The following is a 26,667-nucleotide window of genomic DNA, read 5'->3' as shown; positions in this document are numbered from 1 at the left end:
GCTTTTACAATGCATTGACTAGGAGATACATACTACCAGTCAGAAGTTTGGAAATATTTAAATCTTTTTTTTATTAAAAGGCTTATTCTTAAGTTTTTAAAATTAGTTTGTAGACAAAAATAAATTGTGTCTACAAACGAATTTCCTCTAAGATTTTCTAACTAATGAACATTGAAGGAAGAGCAGAAAAACAAGTGGCCAGCATACATGAGATCCCCTTTAATACTTTGTAAAAAGCATCTCAGGTGGCACCTTGTGAATTTGGTTGAGAATGCCTAGAGTGTGCAGAGCTGTTATCTAGGCAAATGATGGATACTTTAAAGAATCTAAAGGGTTATTTACACTTGGTCACTTCAGGCATTTTTACTGATCAGATTGCTATCTGATTGAGTAAGCACATTCCGTTTACACTTGGTCACATCAATGTGTCTCCGCCAAACGGATATAAACCCAATCTTCAATTCTTCGCTATCCACAGTTTTCCCGAGCAACCATTGAGCTGCACCATGATGATTCTAATGGCCTGTTTTCTGTTTCTGTTCTCGAGGCGCAATGTAAAATTTACTGAATCGAGTGATCAAACGGAGTACAACAACCATTTAAGTATGGGGTTAGAATTGTTTCTAATTAACATACAAATGGAAAGATATAAAAAATAGTTAACAAATAAATTGAATGAGATCCACAAATAAATTTAAGGAGTTTCACAAGAATAAATTGAATTCACAAACAAATGAGTTTAGCAAATAAGAAAATGATTTACAAATATATGTTTTAACTCACAAACAACTCATTTGTGGATCGCTTGCTGTGCATGTATGACTTCTGAAACATTTATTTTGCGAGAGGTGAACTCCACCCATCGTCTACTCAAGCCAATCAGAAAATGGCCACATTACTCGGACCAATCTTAGCAGGTTCTATCTTCAATTACACTTAATTTTACTATCAGGGCAGGACCAGTGTCCAGCGCTCTCATGAGCATGGAATCAAGTACATACCGATAAGGTCCAAGGCCGCAAACTCTAAGAAACAGATGCCATCAGAGGAATACTGTGACTTAAGGTTTATATAATTTTGTCTCAGTTATAAACATGTGTAGTGTCTGGTTAAATGTCAACAGCTGAAAAATTGCCCATTTGTAGAGTGTCCTGATCATTAGCTTTATAGCTAACCTGGCTGACTATATGAGTCTGCTATTTTAATTGTAACCAAGTTTCTAGACTGAAATACCTAGCTACTTAATGAAAATGTATGTATGTGTAGTCAAAACCTTTACTCTTAATCTTACATGGCAGATCTAAACAGACTAGTTGACACTACAAAAGTCAGTAGGAAAAATAGTGTCTTTATAAAACATTAATCATATTAGATGATCTTAGGAGCACAAACCATAAATGAATACCCTGTATTACAGTGTACAAGATCTGCTATGGCAATAATTTGGTTTCACATTATGTTAATGTATTTAATAAAAGCAGTGGTAAGGTAATATTTATAGAATTTTGCATTTTTGCACTTTTGTGTGATTGTTTTAGGAGGTACTATTATCGGGGTCCTTTTCTAAAATACAGCTTCATGTTCTGACTAGGGGTGTGCCGGTTTCAGAATTGGTGATGACGGTTATGACTTGAGTCAAATGTGACGGTTCATAACATAACCGCCGGGGCGAGTGCGAAGGAAAACTTAGTTTGAATAAACGAGCAGACACTGATTAGCTACTTGCTCTATGTTTATTTAAAATGAACAGTTGGACTATTAGCAGTGAACACACAGTAGCTAAACAAATACTTAACATAAAAATAAAATTGCAATGAACGTGCTTTGTTTTAAATAAATCACACACAGTAAACAAATCCTTTAAAAAAATAGGCTAATTAAATTCTATAAGAGCTGCATAAAAATTAATGACTAGGCCTAAATTACTAAATAAAGAATAAATGATAAAATCTACCTTTTAAAAAACAAAGAACGACTGTTGTAATAATAACTTAATTAAACTAACTAAATTCAGGAAACCAAAAAGTGCAATGACATTTTAAAGTCCTAATCTTTTTCGACTTCCAAGTTCCGTGACAGAAACACCAACATGTTCACTAAGCCGCGGGGTGGTTAATCTTCAGATGGTTACGGAGATTGGTGGTGTTGGCATTTGTAACAAATACCGTCTTTCCGCATATTCTGCACACAGGCTCATCAAGATTTTCTGGTTTTCCGTTGCCATCTGGTTTAAACCCGAAATGTGCCCATATAGGCGATGTAACATTATTTTTCGCAACGAGATCCATCTGTTTTACCTTTCTTCACGAAGTTCTCACATGTAAAGTGACGGCTACTGCAGCAGGCAGCGCGTCCGCTCCCATGCGCCACGTGATCACGCGCTGTGCGTATGCGCACCAAAAATAGCCTAATGAAAAATCATTCATCATATCATAGTCATAATAATTATAATGCCGATATTATTTCAGAATAGAAATATTATAGGCACTTTATTAGGGATGTATATAACAAAACAGGCGGACAGTGTAGGCCTATTTAATTGCTCTAGAAAGTAATGTGCCGCGCCGCCTCAGTGGTCCGTTGGATTGCGCGTTTAAAAGTTAAAGTTAAACTGTTGTTTTTAATTAGTATTTAAACATTCTCTATGATTATTTTTTTTTTTTTGTAAAAAAATATTTTAATTACACGGTTTTGGCGGTTATGGAGTTCTAATGACGGTTTTCAACTATAACCGTCGGTCTCACGGTTATATAATAACCGTCACACCCCTAGTTCTGACAGTGATAATTGTCTCATCGGTTATTGCCATCTTTTTCAGATGTTTCCTCTGTGTATTGCCCATCAACTTTGAGCACTTAACTCACCTGCTCCTAAACTCATTGTTTCCAGCTTCAATACAGGACACCTTTTAAAATGTGTAATATTAGATTCTTTATTTTTTTTTATTTAATTTATTTTGTTACAATGTCATGTCTAGAATTGAAAGTGCAATACAACATTTAAATTAACTGTAACATTGTCTTTGGGTTGACTTATTTAAAAATGAAAATTCTGTAATTTACTCACCCTCAAGTTTTTTTAAAAACCTGTACAATTTAGTTTATTCTGTGGAATATGAAAATACTGTGTAAAATGTAGGTGCTGCTAATGAAGCTGAAATGAAAGCAAGGCTGTCAGTCCCTATCATTATTCCTCATATCTTCGTTTGAATTCCTCCCACAGAAGAAAGTCAGTTGTTTGGTTTTGGAACAACATGGATATTAGTACAAATTATGACATCTCATTTGACAAAATATTTTTTATAATTTAGTTGACAAATCTTTTATTGAGTTCTCAAATGCCTATGAAGGCATTTTGATGTTAGTAGGTTTTAAAGAGTGTCTGTTTTTTTTTTTCTTCTTTCTTTTAAGCAAATCTGTTGGCTAAAAGGCATGCTTTTTTGGTTACAAATTACAGGTTGTCATTCATGTAACTTCAAAAAAACATTCACTTTGAGTACATTTTACACACACAAACACTGGAATTGAACATTACAACTGGAGTGCTGACATTTTGCCTTATTGCCTCGTCATGGTGTTGTATCAGTTGTCTGGGACGGAAACTCTTTGTCAGGGTAAGAGCATTTCGCTCAAACAATTGGAAAAAATAATAGTTACACGTTAAAAACAAGTCCATTACTGTATAGAAAAAGAACATGCTATACAAACAAGATTGGGCCATGGACCTTTGTGATGTCTTACCACAACTAGCACAAAAGTCCCAGAACTGTTTCCATTTTTTTGTGATGCAGAGAATAAAACTCTTTTAATTAAGGGTCCAAGCGCCGAAGGTGCTGGAACCCTATTGTATTTGTTCCTATTTTCTTATTATTTGTATTATGGGCCCAAGCAGCGAAGCTGCTGGAACACTATTGTAATTGTACTGATTTTCTTTTTCTTATTCTATATTTTGTTTCTGCCCTAAAAGTGTCTGGGTGTCAGAATCCATAAGTCGTGGAGAAACCAAACTTGGCAGGATGGTCCCAAATCCCACCCACTACTCAGGAGCACAAACGCACACCCATCTGACCCTAGGTGGCACAATAATATATATATTTTTTTTATCTTTAGCTCATATCTCTGCAACTGTAAGGGCTAGAATCAAAATATTTTGTCCCTCTGATATCTTGAGTCAAGCCCTACAATATACATATTCTACCTCCTCCTTGACCGTTACAGAAATTGGTATAATTCTTCATAACCTCTGCAATTCGCTCTGGCATGCTGGATATCAGCAACCTGGGCCAAATCCTGACTGATGGCTGAGTTGATCACAATTTGTGGGCTTCTGCTTGTCCACTACCCTTTTGAGGATTGACCACAGGTTCTCAATGGGATTAAGATCCGGGAGTTGCCTGGCCACGGATCCAAAATTTCAATGTAATAATCTCTGAGCCACTTCATTATCACTCTTGCCTTGTGACATAGTGCTCCATCATGCAGGAAAGTGCACGGATCATCACCAAATTGCTCCTGGATCGTTGGGAGAAGTTGTTCTAGCAGGATGTTTGCGAAAACTTGAGATATTTTTAGACAGTGTCAGAGTGAGGCTGTGTAAAAAGATCTACGTAAATCACCCACAAGGTGGCGCTATAACAAGGACATTTATGCTTTCACTAATAACTCTTCAACAGAGTTGAATAATCTCAAAATAATTTTTTCCTCTAATTCCAAGACCTACAAAATGTATATCTGTATAATCAAAAAATTGGTGTGTCTACTATGAACCCTCAAAAAGGAATTTTGATTCATCGAAGCATTGCAAAGATATGAGATATTGGTCAAAACGTACAAAATAGACGATGCCTGACCAATATCTACCAAGCGAAAACGGCAAATGTTACGAAACTTGATACACATATACAGCAACATATTTTGAGTCTGCATGAAAAAATTAGCCAATGGGGGCGCTACAACTACAAAATGCTCATAACTCTGGTACTGTATTATCAATGAATTTGAAAATTGGTATGCCTCTAGTAGGGGCCAATTGCTAACAAAATCTAGAATATGACCTGGCCACCAGAAGCCAATCAAATTTCTGTGAAAAATGGCTTTATAAATGGTGTGTACATTATTGTATATTATCCAGTGTTACCTGCTATGGTGAACTGCATCTAGGACTCCCTAGGTCACTAATTATCAAAGAAAAGTTGAACTTTAGTTATTTATGTAATTATTTAGGGGTTGTAGTTCATATGGGTTTAACCAAGTGTATCCAAAAGCCTATAATTCCTAAAATAAATATTCATATTTCTAAAAACCTTTCAGGAGATTGGGTGCTTTGTGGCTTTATAACAGTTAAAAAGTTTAAAATTTAATAACATAACACCACCATAACAATTATCCTGTTTCAGGACCGTTGAAGACAATACGCCAGAGTCATATTTAACACCAGTTTGCCAATTCAGCAACTTACAAAGTTCATATACAAATGCATACCTTCTTTGCATACTTTGAAAGTTCTTAAAAGGCTTGAACCACGAAAATTGCTGCTTGCAGCTATATTTATTATTATTATTATTATATTTCTGTCTGGGCGTCAGAGACCATAAGTCATACAGATCCCAAATTGGCTGGATGGTTCCAAATCCCCCCACTACTCAGGCACAATTCCTTTGGTTTAACGTAATTTGAGTAATTAATCAATATTTACTCTACGCAAACACCAAACGTAATCAAACTTGGTACACATAGTACACAGCTGGATGTTTAGAAGATGCCAGCAAAATTTTGTACAATACTAAAAAACTGTCATAACTTCGCAGCCTTTTGAGCGACAAAGTTCAAATTAAATATGCATCTTCTTTTGTTCAAATGGTAACATATTCGTAAGAATCACTGCAAATGGCCAATACAATTTCAGCATGTTATAACTTGTATTGGGAATGGCTGAGGATTATGGAAATTACTATACACAAGCAGGGTGTAATAGCTATTTTTACAACTGCTTTTTTAGAAAAATGGAGAAATACAGTTTTACTCTTTGTCCACTAGAGAAAGCCACACGACAATAAATATCTTGTTTTTGTAAATATCTAAGCAACACATTAATCCTGCAGTAACACAGTAGCATAGTGATTGATGTATTGTGGCTCGTGACAGATATAGGTGGGTCCAGGGATTGTGTTAACCAAAAAATCTGTCATTTTGTCATGGCCCCAGTAAGTTTGTCAGGTTTGTTCTGTGTGTGTGTTTTCCCCTTCCTCATGTGTGTTCAGGTGTCACTTGGTGAGTGTAATCAGCATTTCTATGGAGACACTGAAGGTACAGCTCATTGATTAGCAGTGCACATGCCATTAATATTCTCTCCCTATATAACTCTCGTTTCTGTTGTTTGTTGCCAGTTCGTTGTGTGTGCTTGTGAGTTACACTCACTACCCAACTGCTTGCCTCTGTCGTTGTGTTTGTTGTCTGCGTTTACATGGACACTTTGTGTAATCAGTGATTCCGAACATACTGTGTACATGAACACTACATAAAGGCTTTGTTCACACTGCAGGAAAAATATAATTTTTCCTCAAATCGCTTTTGCTATCACGTCCACATAAGTTGTCATGGTAATGCAGTAAAATGCGTATATTCACCATGGTGATATACGGTGATATTGCTTTGGGTGTGTGTAGGTGCGCTCGCCAGTCACACGTCATACTCGCCAGCGTCTGGAGATGAATTGTGAATAAAAGTTATATAAATGTCCACGGATCTGGCAACATTTCTGCTGACTTCAGACCTGTACACACTTTTCCTGACACTTGTAATGTATCAAAAGCAACATTTGGATGCTTTTATTGATGTCGTTTCACAGATGTTTCTCCATTCACTGCGGTTGCTTCTTAATGCTGATGGTCACAAATATGGCCACTGTGATAAAAGTGTGATGTGTGCATGACACGCCATTACTGCGTCAGTACAGAACATGCGCAGATCGTCCTAGTTACATGTACAAAGACGTGTGAAAACTGTGATTGTGATTGATCCGCAACTGCTTTCGGGTCCTTGAATAACGTATAACATGCGAGTAAGGGCAGCCGGTGGACTTTCTGGTGCCCTCCTATGGTAAGATGGTGCCCTACGCAGACTGCATAGCTGCTTTTAGGGAGCGGCGGTACTGAATAAAGCAGAGCCGGATTTTGCATTCATCTTAAGCAAAACCTGCATGTCAGAGCATCTAAAAAGCAAACAACCTGGCATTATATCTTTAATACATCCTTTATTAAAGTTCAAATAATAAGAAATTAATTTCTTTGTGCGGTCAGCGCCATGTCTATGAGTCGCATGAAGGGGGGAGATTGAAACTCCGACTGAGGCACCCTCTGGCGCGGGAACTCCTGTCCCTCATGCGTGTTTGCTGTAGCTAGATTAATAACATGATGGATTGCGATGTATTGAATCATAATATGCTGTAGCCTATGTGTCACGTGTGTATCTTATTGTGAAGTAAATCGGCGATACACAGCTCTATTAAGAAGATCGAGTTTGTTTTTCTGTGTTAAAGATGGATCGATGGGAAAATAATGGTGAGAGAGTGTAGTCTTAGCCCATTATACAGTGCAAAAAAGTATTTGATCAAGTTTTGATCAGTATTTTTTGGCTTGGTTTCCAAAAATAATGTCTAAAACTCCTTTAAAATAATGTACATTTACATTAGTAGCTATACTGCAGAAGAAAAAATTGTTATTGGAGAATGTTGAATACAATATTTAATATTTTAAAATATCTAAAAACAGCCTACTTAAAACAAGATAAATTAACCCGAGAAGCAACATTTAAGATATTTATACTAGGTTTTAGAGAAAATGTGGAAAACAAAATCTCTTGATTACGATATTTTTTGTTGTGAATTTTTACTTTTTAAACTTGGGATGCAGTGAATGTCATTTAGATATATTTTTAAAAGATTATTTTGCCTCATTCATGTTTAATACAACCTTTTAAGTCGGGCACAAGCTGAATAGTCAGTTATAAGCTAATGATTAATCAATGAAATAATCATCCGAATAATCGTTAGATTAGTCAATTATCAAAATAATAATTAGTTGCAGCCCTAGTCTGCCATAGAAGTAAGTGCTAAAAAAATTTTTGATTTATTAATTATAATTTTTTTTATACATTAACATAATGTGAAACCAAATTATTGGCATAGTAGATCTTGTACACTGTGTAATATAGGGTATGAATTAATTTGTGCTCCTAAGATCATAAGATCAAGACTTTTGTAGTGTCTACTAGTGTGTCTGTTTGGATCTGCCATGTAAGATTAAGAGTAAAGGTTTTGACTACACATACATACATTTCCATTAATTAGCTAGGTATTTCAGTCTAGAAACTTGGTTACAATTAAAGTAGCAGACTCATATAGTCAGCCAGGTTAGCTATAAAGCTAATTTTCAGGACTCTCTACAAATGGGTCATTTTCAGCTGTCGATATTTAACCAGACACTACACATGTTTATAACTGAAAGAAAATTATACAAACCTTAAGTCACAGTATTCCTCTGATGGCATCTGTTTCTTAGAGTTTGCGGCCTTGGACCTTATCGGTATGTACTTGATTCCATGCTCATGAGAGCGCTGTGCCTCCGGTCCTGCCCTGATAGTAAAACGAAGCATGATTGGATAAAGATAGAACGTGCTATGATTGCTCTGAGTATTTTGAACGTTTTCTGATTGGCTTGAGTAGACGATGGGTGGAGTTCACCTATTTGTGGATTGCCTGCAGCTCCCGTGCAATAAATGTTTCAGAACTCACAAATACGTAGCATGCGATCCACAAATGAATGCTGGAAAGAATTGTGTTTGTGAGTTAAAATATATATTTGTACATTATTTTCATATTTGCAAAATGTATTTTTTTGTATATTCAATTTATTTTTGTGAAACTAACATATATTTGTAAATCTCATTATTTTTATTTGTGAATTCATTTCATTTTAGCAAAACACCTTACATTTATTTGTGGATCTCATTCAATTTATTTGTGTGTGTGTGTGTGTGTGTGTGTGTGTGTGTGTGTGTGTGTGTGTGTGTGTGTGTGTGTGTGTGTGTGTGCTGTGTATTTTTCCCTTTGTGTGCATCAAATTTCATTTCATCAGTGATCTGCATTAGATAAAAAAGTTATGTCCCTCCTACAATGTGCATCCATTTCTTAATTTGATATTATTTATTATGTGACACAAGCCCTTTGCGACTACTATTTAACAACTGTTGTGTTTCCCATTTTCCCCATGCTGACGCAATGCTCTTTGGGTGGAGTAAAGTTTACATATGTGGCTTGAACAGCCAGATATATTTATGCTTGACTGGGTTTAGAATGGAATGCATCTCAAATTCGTCTTGGAGGGCATTTATTGGGTCTTTTCATGATCGGATGGCTTTCCAATCTGCAAAAATGCATGAAGTAAAGAAGTGTAAATAAATACCCCCTAAGACCTTGTTTACACGTGGTATTAAGATGATTAAGGGTGTACTCACACTAGGCAATCTGTACCGTGCCCAAGCACGTTTGACCCCCAAAGTCTAGTTCGCGTTTGACTAGTGTGATTGCTCCGTATGCTGAACCGTTCTTTGGCCCGCTTGAAGAGGAGGGCTCGGGCATGGTTCAGTTGGCTCAGGCACGGTACGCATCTAGTGTGATCGCTAAACGTGTCCGAGCATGGAATTCGAAACTTGATGTCAGTGATACGATTGGGCTAAGGGATCACTTGGGTTTACAGCATAGGTGCAGTGTTTAATGGAAATTTGGGCAGACGAGAGTATACAGGAACAACTGAACACACAAGAAATATTAAATATTTGGTTTAATTTGGGACTTCCTTTGTGCTCGTGAATACCAAAGAACCATTGAGCAATGATTTGAGAAGCTGAAAAAACTGCAGGTACAGTATCTGAAGGTACGGAATGCACTTTGGCAGCTCTTGTCTTCAAAACAAAAAGTTGTGTTGTAATGAGTCCTGGAACATTAAGTGCAATGTGAGTGCAGGCCAGCTGGGGAGTGGTGAGGGGGGACAATCATGCGTGGGCACGGTGCAAGGCAACTGGGCTTAGTGTGAGTACGCCCTAAGATATTTTGGTGATCTTATCACAAGTTGTCAGCACTAAATACAAGTCTAAATGGGGTCTGAAACGTTTTGTGATTGGATCACAAAAAGATGCCTCAGCTTTTTTGCTGATCGGAAAGCTATCCGATCATTAAAAGACCAAGTGCAAATGCCCTCTAAGACGGATTTGAGACCAATGTAAGTCCTCTGGAGGGGGTTTGAGATGCATTCCATTCAAACTCGGTCAAGTGTAAATGCCTTTGGCTATTCAAGCCATATAAACTCAAAAAAATGTAACGTCCCTTTTTCAAGACACAGTATTTTAAAGATAATTTTGTAAAAATCCAAATAACTTCACAGATCTTTATTGTAAAGGGTATAAACAATGTTTTCCATGCTTTTTAAATGAACCATAAGCAATTAATGAACATGCATCTGTGGAACTCAAAAACACCAAAAGAAAGATGCCCAGGCTCATCTGTGTGAATGTGCCTTAGGCATGCTGCATGGAGGCATGAGGACTGTAGATGTGGCCAGGGCAATAAATTGCTATGTCTGTACTGTGAGACACCTAAGACAGCGCTACAGGGAGACTGGAAGAACAGCTGATCGCCCTCGCAGTGGCAGACCACGTGAAACAACACATGCACAGGATCGGTACATCCGAATATCACACCTGCGAGACAGGAACATGATGGCAACAACAACTGCCCGAGTTACACCACAAATGCACAATCCCTCCATCAGTGCTCTGACTGTCCGCAATAGGCTGAGAGAGGCTGAGGGCTTGTAGGCCTGTTGTAAGGCAGGTCATTTCCAGACATCACCGGCAACAACGTCGCCTATGGGCACAAACCCATATTCACTGGACCATACATGACTGGCAAAACGTTATCTTCACTGATGAGTTGCAGTTTTGTCTCACCAGTGGCGATGGTTGGACTTGCATTTATCATTGCAGGAATAAGCGTTCCACCGAGGTCTGTACTCTGGAGGTGGCGGGCCCGTCATGGTCTGGGGCGGTGTGTCACAGCATCATCTGACTGAGCTTGTTATCATTGCTGGTAATCTCAGTGCTGTGCGTTACAGGGAAGACATCCTCCTCCTTCGTGTGGTACCCTTCCTGCAGGCTCATCCTGTCATGAAAATGCCAACAGCCATACTGCTCATTCTGTGTGTGATTTCTGCAGGACAGGAATGTCAGTGTTCTGCCATGACCAGCCAAGAGCCCGGATCTCAATCCCATTGAGCACATCTGGGACCTTTTGGATTGGAGGGTGAGGGCTAGGGCCTTTCCCCCAGAAATGTCCTGGAACTTGCAAGTGCCTTGGTGGAAGAGTGGGGTGACATCTCACAGCAAGAACTGGCAAATCTGGTGCAGTCCATGAGGAGGAGATGCACTGCAATATTAATGCAGCTGGTAGCCACACCAGATACTGACTGTTAGTATCTTGTTCAGGGACACATTATTCCATTTCTGTTTGTCACTTGTCTGTGAAACTTGTTCAGTTTATGTCTTATTTGTTGAATCTTTTTATGTTCATACAAATATTTACACATGTAAAATTAGCTAGTTGCAAGTGAGAGGACGTTTCTTTATTTGCTGAGTTTATAAGTAAAACGCATGAAGTGAACAAGTGTAAATACCTTTAAAAATGCATGTGACCACATCACATTTGAGGTGTTAATACTTTTATGTCAAATACTACTGAAGTCTTAAATCAGTTTGTTATGATAAATTATCCATTTCAATAATTATTTAATTAGGTCTAGAATACAAATGCAAAACAGAGGGATTAATTATGGTGGCATTTGTAACTCCACATTCTGAATTTCGTTGGCATTTTTGTCATTTTGGATGGCTTTTTTGCCCCGAGCTCAGGTTATTTTCTGACCCTGTATAGTTTCTACGTATTTCCTGTACTTCCATTTGTCTTATTACATAGTTTAGACTTTTTTATTGCTATAAAATGTGAAAAATGGTCATAATGAAGAATGAGCAGTTGCGTCCAAATTTTTGACTGGTATTGTTGTTATGCAATGTTTAATAACATCATGCTACATCGGATAGTTAGAGCCGGTATTTGGCCTCAGCTATGGTGTGAGGTGTGTTGCCCTGACTCTTTCTATCTTTGCATTGAACAGGTTGTGAGAGCCGGGCACCACCTCTTCCCCCCTTCCCTAGAAAAGGACAGATGAGAGAGAGACAGGGAGAGAAAGAGAGGGAGAGGCAAATTAACTCGTTTGAAGAGTGGCGTTTCGGGTCGAGGAGGAGTCGCAGATGGCCACCTCTGACCGCCACCTTCGACCGTCCTCTGCCCAAAGCGGACCGTGCAAAGGACTTGATCATGGTTAAACGATGGTCCGACTATCATATATGGACTAATTTATAAACAATGACCAGCTTCAATTTGCGTTTGCATTAGGGGCAAGATCATCCCTGATTGGACATTATAAACAGACTTTATGAGAGGATACTCAGTTAGCCAGTTTGGAATCACATACTCACCTATAGGGCCGCCATACAGTTCATTCTTTCCGGAATACATGAACAATGACACTGGTTTGGGGATCACGTACTCTACTCTTGCGCTGTGGATTAAGCCGGATCTCAGATTTTTGGCCTTTTCATCATTTTAGCATGCTGTCATCTGGCCCAAACCCTCTCAGGGCCTCCTGGACTTGCGTTTTGCTTAGCGAGTCTTTTTCCTCTGTCTCTTTCTGAAAGCTAACTGTGTCTTCTGTCTTAATTGCTTTTTATTATTAATGCTCTTAATGGTCTTAATGCTTTTGTTTCTTTAATTTGCTGTCTTTTGTTTGTGCTGTGTGAATTATATGGTTAAAAGTGATTAGAAAGTAGAAATTAGAATTAATAGGATCCTTTTTTATGGATTGGATATTTTTACTATTTGTGCATAATGTAGCTCAATATATCTCAATATGGTAATATATGTACTGTAATTCTTACTGTAGCATCATATGAATGATTGGATGAATCTCTCAAAAGCATGTCCTGGTCATACTCCCAAATAAAAAAATTATGTTTTGCATAAATTAAAAGAAAATTCACCCTATTTTGGGACCATTTAATTGTATTTATTTTTTGTATTGTGAATTAAAATGACAATAAAGCACATTTTTTTTTTCTTTTCTTTTTTTTTTTTACTGGAAACATTCAGAACTTTTTAAGTTTGTGTAATTCTCATTATTCTCAATAATAACTATCATTTAATTATCTTAAATAATTTGGGGTGAAATACAACCTGGACATGTTCTTGAGATTTATCCAGTAGTGCAAATTTGAGAACTTAAGACAAAGTCTGTCTAAAGTTAATCAATTGTGAAAATAGGCTGTGTTGGTATTTTGGTTTGACCATTATCGTATGCACCATCTTTGCAGTGGTGAAAAGATATCCTAACACACTATGGAAACTCTTTATAGTATCTGAACCCCAACCCTCCTACACATTTCCTCGTACAACAGTGTATTACACTATTGACAGCCTAGCTGCCTAATTATGTGGCAGGAGGGCTGACAGATGACATTTGATGCCCCAAACGTCCCATTCTGATGGTACCATGTGACTCCTATCTTCATGCCATGGGGAACAGCTTTTCCCCTCATGGTCTCTCAAACTGCTTACTCACACTGGTGCAGACACAACACTTCCTTCACTGGGATTTACACATCTCTCTGTCTCTGGATGACTTCTGTAACCCTTTAACCTCTTGCCCTCCCTGTATCTTCAGCCAGAGCTTTATCTGTCTTTTCTACAGCGGTCCTTCCTAGCTCACAGAATATTGTGTGTGTGTAAGTGTTTGTTGGGACACATACTGCATATGCTTTGCTGAGATAATGCTGCAAGATGGATCCTGTTAGATTACAGGTTGCCTGTTAAGTCATGTGATGTAAGCTTACCGAAGTATTGAGCCTTTTTGCCTTTTTATTTTTTATTTGTATGTGTTTCTGGCATAAGCCGTGCTGTCATTTTTGTTCCAAATGGTTTGGAATGGAAAAGTTCATTTGTACTTGAAAATTTTGAATTTGAACTTTATATTTTTTTATTATTTATTTAATGTAAATATGTGACATTTTCATTATTTTTTTTTAGATATGCTTAATTTTTAATGTTTAAATGTGAGATAATGACATTGCATTTGTGAAAGTTTATGTCCTGTGAATATGTAGTATGTTCGTTACCATGCATCTTTTTGGGTGAGTGTGCTTTCAAGATGCATTTGCATCATGCAAGCCTTAATAAACATTTGACTTTTTTACCTTATTACCAGCATGATGAATGACTCTCAGTTGAGCTAGTTAATGGATCGTGCAAGTTGGAGCAAGAGTCCAAAGGCTGTGTTGTCTCGTTTATCACCAGGGATGCATCAGCGTCCGACTCCGCAAGCCATAGCCAGCCACGTTCTAGTCTCACAGAGGCAGACTTTAAAGTAATAGCATAAAGTCTGATGCACTTGGCAGCTTATTCTTTCCAAGAATGACCCACTTAGACAGGGAAAATCATCGTGCCGACACGTAACGCGAGCAAGCACAGTTCATTTTGTTTTTATGTGCCATTTAGGGAATATAAACCTGAAATTAATGATACCACAATAATAGGCTGACGTGCAATAAAGTGTAAGCTCATTCAAATTATGGATGCCACAGTCTGCGTGAATGGTTGTGCAGACAACACTGGAGAAAATAACAGTAAATGTGTTAAGACTTTGATCTAAATTTCTGTATGTCAAAATGTACAGACTATTTCACAAAAATCAAAGTGAAATATACAGCTCTAATCGTTGATATCTAGTTATATAAATCTAGATTTTAATCTAAATATCTAAAAGCTCTTTTCCTCCATTGTGCTGAATGGTTCTAAGCACTGTGACTAACCAGTAGAATTTCCACTTGAGCACGGTTCAGGTCGGTACGATTACAAGCTTAGATATAGGCTTAGATTTTTCGGCAGTTAGCTTACCATGCTGATGAAACCACTGTTGTGACGTGGTGCCTCACGTTTGGTCACTGGCTCAGTCCATTCTATTCTTGATTTCGCAGCACCACAGTGGAAAAAGAACCATAACTATGTCAATAGTCGCATTTCCACTATGGGGCCAAATGAGGGTGGGCTAGTGCGTGCCAGGGCCAGTTGTGTTCCCACTGTCACTTCCGGGCTTCATTGTGCCCCTTCGGAGATAACAGGCAAGCGCCCTGTCCTGCTGATTACCCTTAGACCAAAGAAGGCCAACTGGAGATTGAGGCGGGGTCAACGTCAAAGGCGAAGTTTCGCTGAGTCAGGTCAGAGGTTTCTTCAGCACCAAGACACTCTTTTCCCAATCCTTCATATATAGCTACCAGCTTACATCCTGTACCGCTGTTTGGGTAAAAATAAAATAAAACGAGGACACATTACACATCCATGTTCATTTCAAGGTCTAGCTAGTCTCCAGAATCTGATACCTCTGCTTGAGCTTCCCTCTTGCTTGTGAAATGGGCACTGTGTGTGACGTTGGCACCAGGGTGGCATATTAAGGGTGGGTTTTAAGGCAAAACTGCAGGCTATTGGCCCGATGGTGGGAAAGCAGATTGATTTTGGTCTTGTGACTCGATGCCCGAGGATATTGGCTCCGGCTGACCAGTTGATAGCCCTGGTTCACACTGGCCCGAATGTGGAAAAGTGGATAATGAGTCCGGATGGGTATGGAATGGCACAGTTCAGCAACGAGAAGGTGGCTTAAGATTTGATGCCACTAAATGGCAAACTATGGTAAATCCTGTGATTAGTTTCTATTAGAAAGGCACTTATTACACCAACTCTGTAAACATAACTTTGTTTCCAGGTAGAGTGATAATAACGGATGCACCCCAACTCCCAGAAATCACATAGGAGTTAGCCAATCAGATTGGAACTGGTGATTTCTGCCCCATTTTTTTAATTTTGTGTGGAATATGCATCAGTCAGTGAACGGACAAAAAAAAAAAAACGGACTGATTCTCTTGATCTGTTGTTTACTTCACAAGGCTGTTACACATCTCAGAGTAAAGTAATGATCTCTCTTGTGATGTAAACTCATCTTGTTTTTTTCTAGTGTTTCTCATTTTCTCTCTCTTGTTTCCTTTTTACCTTATAGCTCATCTCATCTGCTTGCACGCTCTTCCTGACTCTCTCCCTCCATCTTTCCTTTTTTTTCACCAGCTTTCTCTCTGTGCCAAGCCCTGTTCTCCAAAGAGCAAGAGGAAGGGAGAGAGAGCAGAGGCTTTCATGGGGAAATCTAGTTAACGGCATAACAAAAAGCCCAGTGTGTCTGCTAGTAAGCGAATAGTATTTGTGCTTATACAACGACAACAAGAACAAGCTGCAGCTCTGTGTAGGCGACAAACACAAGTCAGCCCACCGAAGCTCTGAGCCTCTTGTTGTGAACCAGATAGATAGAATCAGTTTGGCATGACCAAAGACTGAGCACCCCAATCCCTCATACTCAGTCCAGTGGCCTGGTACATGAGGTCCAATGGGACGAGCAGTGCGGCCACGTTCCGGTTTAATCCTGAGAAGCGAAAAGAAGGGGAGGAGAATGTTCTGGAAGAGCAGTAACCTTTCCAATGATGAGTGCCTTTCCTATTACAGTCCTGACACGGGATTCAGGGAGATGATTTAATGACGGCATTTGTTTTTGCTGACTTCACCGCTTTTTTTTTCTTTCGTTTGCACTCCCTACCACCATTAAAAGAAAAAATCTGTGTGCTAGGACTGCAGAGTGTGGGAAGACTGGCCAAGCAGCTAAAATCTATTACACTACGGCTTCTACAATATCTTTTATCCTACTCTGTTTACTGCAGCATTTGCATGTACTGTGTATGGTTCTGAAAGCAGTACACTCCCCCTATTTGTGCATTTATATATGACTTGCACAGCCCAGAGGTGCCTAACTAATTAGCAAAAGCCTGGTAGAAATCTGTGGACTGCATCTGTTGGTGCCAAAACAGACTGTCTGGATTGGGTCCAGAGTGGAATCGAGGTACTGTAGGGCGCTGGGGCAGGATTTAAAGGAACAGATCACACAAAAATGAAAAGTCTGTCATTATTTATATATATATATAATTATTATTATTATTATTATTATTATTATAAAAAATTTTAACACATGTGCTTTCATTTTTCTGTGACAAAAGGATCATTTAAGTGCCAAAAGTAGTCCATACGAGTTGTGCTGTATTACAAGTCTTCTGAAGCTATTTGATAGCTTTGTTTGAGGAACTGTTTTTTTTCCACTGATTATATTAACAGCTGTGACCGGTTTATTAAGTCAGTGAGTTGGACTCGAGATCTAGATCAGTCTGATTCATGAATGGTTCAACTGGTTCATTGAAAAGGACTTACTCAAAATAATGATTTGTTCACAAATTGATTCCAATCTCAATTTTTTTTTTCTTCAGTAGAACACTAAAGGAGAAATTAATGCACCTCTTTTCTGTTATGTTATAAAAAATGACATACAATTTTCATTTTAGATAGTGCAGGAAGTGTGCAGAGGCAGTTAAATCACTGAATTTGGCACACCATGGCCCTCTGCTGTCTACTTAGAGAAATGCACTGCTGTCCCACAGGTGGCTCATGCTACTCAAAGTTAGATGTCCCCACATGCCCATCCTGTCTTTGAATAAGAGAGTGAATGAATGAGTGAGCTGTGTGGTAATGAGATAATAAAGAGTTACTCTGTCAGAGCGTTTGTCTGGTGCTCCAACTTTCACTGTAAGTCCACTCATTGCATCTACTCCTTGTAAAACAATGGCCTCTTAATAATACCATTCCCACCTTAACAGTAAATCAAAAAGAAGGAGGCTCACAAAGGCTGAGAGGCTGCACTCCCTCAATAGAGGGGGATGCACAAAAAGCCTCTGGGGCACTTTGTCACGGCCAGCAGTCAATGGCTAAATGCCTTGTGCTATATTGATCCCTATCACGTGGTCGCTTCCCAAGAAATTGCGCTGGACCCAAGTGATGAATTTGCTGTTTGAACTGTCTATATGAGTGAGAGTCCTAGGCCTAAAGACTTTCACAGTGTCTTTTTCATAACACTAACTAGTTGCCCTGGAAAACACTTTGGATCCTTGTAAATATCAGACTGAATGCACTATGAATTTAGGAACTGTAGGTAGAATATTTGCTGCTTACCGAAATATGAATCACTGGTCCCAAGTGACAGAAGCTGGAAGTCTTGTTGAATGTATGGGAACATGAGCTCCAAAGTGGCTCCAAAAGCTAGTTTTATAGTTGTAAATTATGTTAAACAGTCAACTGCATATTTTATTAACCCTTACCCAAACCCCAACCCTAAACCTAACTGTCAGTGGAGAAAAAAACTCAGATGTTTGCTTGCCATTGTTTTTGTGAACACAATTACTTCATGGTTTTCCCTGTGGTCAGATCTCATGTCTGGGAGGTTGCTTGTGGGATGCACTACATCAGTAGCGCTTGAGGGAAATGTGCTCATGCAGGAATTGATGCAAATATGTCTGATGGGGATTGCGCTTTTCATCAATGTTGCTGAATTGGGTTGAATTCAGGTAACTTGAAGTTTCAGAAGCAACGTCAATTAACCTTGATACAACTACACAGGAATGTTGTGTGAACTATAGCTGTTTCTGGGCTTTGACAATTTCTACCACCACATCATCAGAAACTACAGTATCACTGCAGCACCACTCACATCATTGCTCAAGGGAAAACCCAACAAGTTGCCATCAAACGACGCTGCATACCAAGCCTTCGTCTCCTTCAAGACAAGCTTATCAACCACTCCTATACTTCAACACCACGACCCCAATCTTCCTTTCGTTATTGAAGTAGAAGCCTCTGATTGTGGGATTGGAGCGGTCCTGTCACAACATCACAGAACCCCAGGCAAGCTTTACCCTTGTGCAATTTTCTCCAGAAAGTTAAATTCTGCTGAACGAAACTATGATGTGGGGAACAAGGAATTACTTTCCATGAAGGCAACACACATCAAGCCCAATGGTCATTGTTCTTCACCAGGTTCAATTTTATCATCCCTTACCACACTGGCAGAAAGAATAGCAAAGCAGATGCACTTTCACTTCCACATCCAACCTCATCCTGGATCAATCCTACCACCATCTGTCATCATTGCACGGATTAGTTGGGATATCGTGGAAGAAATACAAGGAGCAAAACAGCACAAACTATCACCACCTGACTGGCCCCCAACCAAGCACTTTGTACCACAAGCTCTACATCTGAGAACTATCCAATAGGTCCACACTTCATTGAGCACAGGACACACTGGCATCCAAAGAACAGTCACTCTGGTACATAATTACTTCTGGTGGCCATCTGTAATTTGTGATGTTACAAGCTATGTGAAGTTTTGTCAAGTGTGTGCACAATCTAAGACCCCCAGGGAACTGCCAACGGGATTACTCCAACCACTGCCAATACCCCAAAGACCATGGTCCCACCTGTCCATCGATTAAGTCAATGACATGCCAAACGCCAATGGATACACCACCATACTGGTAATTATCGACCGATTTTCTGGACATCAATGTGAGTCTCGCCTCAGGCTTTCACCCTCAAGCCAACAGACAGGGAGAATGTTTAAACCAAGAGATTGGCAGATATCTTCAGAGCTACTTTAGCCGTGAACAGGAGAATTGAAACGACTTCTTGCCCTGGGCCGAATATGCACAGAATTCCCTCACTTTTACCTCTACGGGGCTAACCCTCTTCCAATGCGTGCTGGGCTACCAACCCCCGCCGTTTGCTTGTTCAGGAGAACCATCTACATTGCCAGCGGGGGACAATTGGTTTAGGTGGAATGAGAGGTTGTGGGACAGCGCACATGTATGGCTACAGCGAACAATCCAAGCACAACGTTTTCATGCTGACCGGCGGAGGCGCCCTCACCCCAATTATTAGCCTGGACTGAGGGTCTGGTTATCCACAAGGGATCTCAAGCTGCGGCTACCCTGCTGGAAGCTCAGTCCAAGGTATGTGAGTCCATTAAAAATTATCTGTCAAATAAACCCAGCTACTTCCTGATAACAGCTTCCTGCTAACTACCGTATCTCTCCTTCATTCCATGTGTCCTTGCTGAAACCGGTCCACCTGTCGTCTGGCCCTGGAATCACAAATCCCGAGCCTCCGCCTCTATTGGAGGTTGATGGAGCACCAGCATAGAGGGTCAGAGAGACCATGGACTCAAGGCGACGAGGGTGCCAGATGCAATACTTGGTTGACTGGGAAGGCTACGGACCAGACGAGAGATCGTGGGTAGCCGCCAAGGACATACTGGACTCGTCCCTGATTCAAGAGTTCCACCAAGCCATCCTAATCATCCTGCTTCACGACCAAGGGGACGTCACAGCAGAATAACACCAAGAGTTGTACGAGAAGGGGGGGGGGGTTCTGTAACATCTGAGGTTGTTACCCATCCTACCAACCACCAGAGGGAGCCCTCTCCCGAATACTGATCTTCACCCATTTCATCACTGCTCATTTCCTGTTTACCACATGTATATATAGCCATGCAGTTCCATTGTTTATTGTGAAGTATTGCCAGTTTACCCTGCTTTACCAAGTGTTTTTCCATTGCCATTGTTTCTTGATTCATGTTATGACCATTGTCTGTTTTTCTGGATTTTCTGCTTTTTGGATAACCATTTGTTTTGTTTGCCTGATTGGACTGTCTATTTGGTTTATTGGATCTATCTGCCTGCTTTACGGCTACGTCTCTCTGCCTGCTGTTTTGGATTGTTTGCTTGTTTCTCTTTTCATAAACTCCCTGCACATGGATCCTAACACCTACATGGTCTCCATGGCCAGTTCGTTACACTTTGTTTCAGTTTGAAAAGAGAAGCCATTGCTCTAGGTTGAAGTATTTGTTCAAATGTCTGGAGGTTTACAAGTTGGTATTTTGTTGCACAGCCGAAAATTCATTAGCTGGCTATTAAACGTTGCTATCAGATTTTTGTTTCCACCACCGAAGTGTTTTAAAGGTCAGTTTGGAAATTGCTCTCACTCAGAGGAAGTTAATCCACTAAAGGGCCAGTCAAAATAGCTAGGCAGATTAATCCCTTAACAAAAAAAAACATCAATTAGTCTTCAAACATTTACAAAATAATCCTATCTTTATTTTGATATTAAATGGCCGTTTTTAGCTATAGCTTATCTGAAGTATAGCTGTTATTCTTTTGATTTTGTTTTGTTTTGTTATGTGCTTTGTTTTCTTAAAACACTAGATGTCCTGAAATTACATTTTAAGACATTTTGCTAGATCCTCATTAGGTTTAAAATAAGCGAAAAATTCAAAAAAATCACATACACATTAAAGGAAGAACACGAGCTACATCTAAATACCAGAATGTCATGGAGACTTTAAGGTGGGCTCTCTTGATGGCTCTTCTAACTTTTTTTACTTTCCAGAATGGTGTACAATGAATGCCAGTCTATGTGTCTCTGTTCAGTCTTCAGACACATACACTACCGTTCAAAAGTTTGGGGTCACTTGTCTGAAATGTTTCTCATTATCTTAAAAACCTTTTGATCTGAAGGCGTATGCTTAAATGTTTGAAATTTGTTTTATAGACAAAAATATAATTGTGCCAATATTTAAATGTATTTAATTACAAAACCAAAATTGTATTTAAAAAAGAAAACATTTTTGAAATTGACCGAGTAAGAAAAGCTGCCACTAAGTACCGAGCATATAGATGGGAACTCCTTCAATACTGTTTAAAAAGCATCCCAGGGTATGAAGAAGTTGGTAAAATGTCAAGAGTACATTTCTGCATAATCTAGGCAAAGAGTGGCCACTTTGAAGATGCTAAAATATAACAGTTTTTATTTATTTTTGATTTTTTTTGTCCCAACATAATTCCCATATTTATATTTATATTTATATTATTCCATAGATGTGATGACTGCTATTATTCTAAAATGTGAAAAACGGTAATGTACCTTTTAAATTCTGCATTTTTTTTGTAAATTAGCTAGAATACAGAGAAAAGTTTATTAGGACACATACACCGTTCAGCCACAACATCAAAACCACCTGCCTAATATTGTGTAGGTCCCCTCGTGCTGCCAAAACAGCGCCAACTTACATCTCAGATGCTATTCATCTCACCACAATTGTAGAAAAATGGTTGTCTTGAGTGGTTATCTGAGTTACCGAAGAGTTTGTCATTTTGAACCAGGCTAGCCATTCTTTGTTGACCTCTCTCATCAACAAGGCATTTCCATCTGTAGAACTGCCCCTTACTGGATTTTTTTTTTTTTTTGGCACCATTCTGAGTAAATTCTAGAGGCCGTTGTGTGTGAAAATCCCGGGAGATCAGCAGTTACAGAAATACTCAAACCAGCCCATCTGGCACCAACAATCATCCATGCGATTATCTAATCAGCCAATAGTGTGGCAGCAGTGCAGTGCATAAAATCATGCAAATAAAAGTCAGGAACTTCAGTTAATGTTCACATCAACCATCAGAATAGGGAAAAAAAAAAATTATCTCAGTGATTTGGACCATGGCATGATTGTTGGTGCCAGATGGGCTGGTTTGAGTATATAAAATAATGCTCTATGTATAAACATTAGTTCATTTTGTACCATTAACTAACATTTAAAAAAAATTTTTATCTTGGGTAATGTTAATCTTAGTGCCATTGTTTTCATTGTAAATGTAATGCTGTTTATGACAATGATCAGTTTATCATCTTAAAAAGGACAATGTTTAAATAGATCTGACATTATTCTCCTTCATGGTTTTTCAGTTTTGCTATCACTTCTAGAAATTTCCATTCAGGCCTATGTGTTCCAGGAAACCGATATTGGTGATTACCCATGTCTCTTTAAAATGCAAGATGATTGCAGTAATAATTATCTGTAAAACTGTGGGCATCAGCCGGGAGTCTATTTTACTTACATATATCTAGGGAGATATATGATTGTACAATTTTATAAAATCATCCTGTGATTAAACCGAGTTGTCATGAGGTATTTCTTTAATCACTGGTTGTGTAGACTAAGGCCCCTGTCCTAAAAACCAGCCGCCCAGCTCAGTCTTTAAAAGGAGTGTCAGGCTGAAATAGAGTTCTAAGTGGAAGGATAAGAAGAGATCAAGCAACAGAGCCACAGGGCTTTCACTCTGCGCCAAGTAACGAGAGAGATGATGGGAGGAGGGAGTCTGAGCGAGCCAGGGGGTCTCTAAGAACTGCTCTTAGAGATTAAACAGTAGATGAAAGGCTGTACGCATCACTAGCTGAGAGCAACATGTGTCACTGACAAAAGCAATCAATCGTGTTTTTCCCCTCACCTCACATCCCAATAAGATTACATCAATCAATAGACTTTCTTATGATTGATTGGATTCCGTCCGAGATCGGAGGAGAGAGTTGGAGGGGAGGAGAGAAACGAGCAGCTCAATTTTCCCAATGACTAAATCGGACCTAAATTGCTTTGATAACATCAAGGACTTTGTGACGGGGTCCATAAGGACAGGGTACAGAAGTCAGACAGAAGTCAGCGCCTGCGTGTTACAGGAACAGTGGAGGAACAGGCATGACACTGCAAATCGTCAGACACTTCTTACACAATATGCTGGATGTTGGTAGCTTTCTTAGTATAGCACATAAGTAGGGGCTTCATGCACCTACTGCATTTGTTTTAGGGCTGGTGCCCTAGGCGATCACTATGTGTAATACATGTTAGTGTTATGGTATTTTTTATATTTTTTTATTTAGTGAATTTAGGAAGCTAGGTTCAATTCCCAACTTGTGGCCGGATTCGCAAACATTCTTAAAGCTGAAGTGTGTAATGCTGTTGTTGGTTGAATACTTTCTCCTATCCCAGCTTAATATGCAACTATAAATAAGCCAGTCATAGGTTAATGTTCATGAAAACTGCAAACACTGTGTATCTGTGGCGCTATAAAATTTCCTCTGTTGGTTTTGAGTGACCCGTCCAGCCGTCACAACAACACTGACTCAACCAGTGGTGTGAGTTTGGGGTGGGACTATCTGTTCTACTGATGGCAGATGGAGGGTGTATTTAGAAATCAGTTTTAAAACAAAGTTTGCTTTTTCAGTTCCATTTGGTGACACTAGTGTCACAGAAATTACACACTTGAGCCGTAAGTATAAAAGTACTATTTTACTAATCTACTAATTTTCTAACTTAAAGGAATATTCTGGGTGCAATACAAGTTAAGCTCAACTGACAGCATTTGTGGCATGATATTGATTTTCACAAAAATGTATTTTGACTTGCCGTTTCTTAAAATAAAAGCAACAATCTGGGTTCCAGTGAGGCACTTACAATGGAAGTGAATGGGGCCAATTTGTAAACGTTAAAATACACACTGTTTCTAAGGTATAGCCACAAGACATAAACAGTATGTTTGTTAGCATGATTTAAGTGTGATAAAATGGCTTACTAAACTTTTCTGTGTAAAGTTATAGCCAATTTTACCACTTTGTTGCCATGAAGATGTAATGTCAACAAACCATAAAATGACTGTAAAATTATGATGTAAACAACTTCACAGCTCAAATAATACATGAGTTTTAACAGAAGAATTAATGTAAGTACTTTTATAAAATTATAAACTTTACATTTCTGCATTTAAACCAAAAAGTGTCTTCACTCGCTTTCATTGTTAGTGCCTCATTGTATTTTTGCTCACTGGTTTTTGCTTTTTGTTTTTTTTTTAAGAAAAGGAGGGACAAGTCAAAGTAATTTTTTTGTGGCAATCAATATTATGCCACAAATGCTGTTGATTGAGCATAACTTGTATTGAACCTGAAATATTCCTTTAAAAGTAAATGATTTGCAGTAGGTCATGACTTGAATGAACTGAACAAATGTAGTCATGTGGGAATGCAATTTCTGTCAGCATTTTAAACTAACGCTTTTTATTTTTTTTGTTTTTACCTACAATAATTGTTATTAAAAATGCATCTTTTTTTCTTTTTTTTAAGTTGCAATAGAATCTACTTGGTTCAAAAATCTAGGATGGCCCCCTTAGTTCTGAATGGACACTTTTGCACATAAGGGTCTTGCTTTTAGAAATACAGTGTAGGGTTCGACCATAGGCCTATTGATGTAGGAAAAGAATTATGTCTTTCTGGTATGAGAGCATATCCACTATAGTTATAAATCAAATGGTTTTCCCCTGGAACAAGATGTCAGAACACCAGTTTATTATTGCAACAATTCACCATTGCATTGAACAGAGAACCAGTAATACATTATGTATTTTCAGTTGACAATACACGTTTGAAGCCCCAAAATGTCTTGAAAAAGGAATAGTGCTTACACAAAGGGTAGAAATAGATTTGTTCTCAGCAGTCAGTAGGAAAGCAAAATTATTTTAATAAATTTCTTTGGTGCACATAAAAGAGGGAAAGTTTTTAAAAATCATTATGAAAGGCTACTTCCTGTTGAACTGCCTGTGATGATTGGGGATTGTCAGTTTGAATTCCAGTCTAGCATAATTATCTCACCGTCTGTCTGCTTGGGTCTGCATCACTGATCAGTGTTTTAATTTAAAGATGTTTAACCGTGATACACAACAAATGTTACAAAAGGTTCATTAAGGCAAAGTAATTAAAGAAGTAAATGGCGTATCGGGGTGCGCTCCACTAATAAAATGCATACCTCCCGTGGCTACCGCAGGTCCTAAACTTTCCCCCGCAGTAAGCGAAGGAGTCTCTAACTCTTTCTTTATTTGCCCGAGTTGGAGATTCAGATGAAATCAATAGGCAACTGTGTGCAACAATAGCTGTGTGCTCATTAGCGCAGCGCACACACTCCTGGTCATTTGTCTTCTTTTCACAAGGAAGCCAGGGGGTGATTTAAATTCCCCTTTCCTGCACAGATATGCCTGCTCAGCCCCGGTGTATATACACTATATTTGTGTGTGTGTTTGTGTTTTTTCAAGTGTGTGTTTATAATCTTAACGTCTGCACATCTGCTTAAACAAAAGAACTGCACTTGAGGTTAGATCTGTAATTACAGTCGGCATCTTGATCTTTGATTTTATTTTCAGTTGCATGTTTTGTCAACTTGATTGTATTGCAACAAATGGAACTTGTAAGACAACAATCATTACTAGTGTTGTTTTGTTTATTGTCTTGAATTTTTATTGTTTTCATGTTACACATATTCAGTGGTGGACAGTAACGAAGTAAATGTAATTCGTTACTGTACTTAAGTAGCTTTTTTGCATATCTGTACTTTACTGAAGTATTTAAATTTGGGGAGACTTTTACTTTAACTCCACTACATTTCAAAGTCAAATATCTTTTTACTCTACTACATTTTCAAATTCAGTCGTTCCTTTTTATTTATGAGTGGATAAAAACGTAACTGGTCAAACGAGCCACCAATCACAGTAGCCTACAGCGCACACGCTTTGTTTTGAACTTGCCTTGGCAGCATCTACTAAGCACGAACCAGGGGTGCGTTTCCCAAAAGCATCGTTAGCCAACTATGGTCGCAAGTTCCGTCGTTATCATCATAGCTCAGTCGGTGTTTCCCGAAACCATCGTTCCAACGAACATTCGCAAACA

The 26,667-nt window shown here is 38.8% G+C and overlaps 1 protein-coding gene across 1 annotated transcript in view; it reads left to right on the top strand.

Annotated features, from left to right (window-relative positions):
* The window catches only part of LOC127619438 (PHD finger protein 14-like), a 144,607-nt gene that overhangs the window by 78,525 nt on the left and 39,415 nt on the right, over positions 1-26,667 (top strand). The gene's annotated exons all lie outside the window — the stretch shown is intronic.

The sequence above is a fragment of the Xyrauchen texanus genome, chromosome 26 (genome assembly GCF_025860055.1).
Source record: "Xyrauchen texanus isolate HMW12.3.18 chromosome 26, RBS_HiC_50CHRs, whole genome shotgun sequence".
In the NCBI taxonomy this organism is placed as follows: Eukaryota; Metazoa; Chordata; class Actinopteri; order Cypriniformes; family Catostomidae; genus Xyrauchen; species Xyrauchen texanus.
Note: the sequence above shows the minus strand (reverse complement) of the source record. Positions and strands in the feature narration are given on the sequence as shown.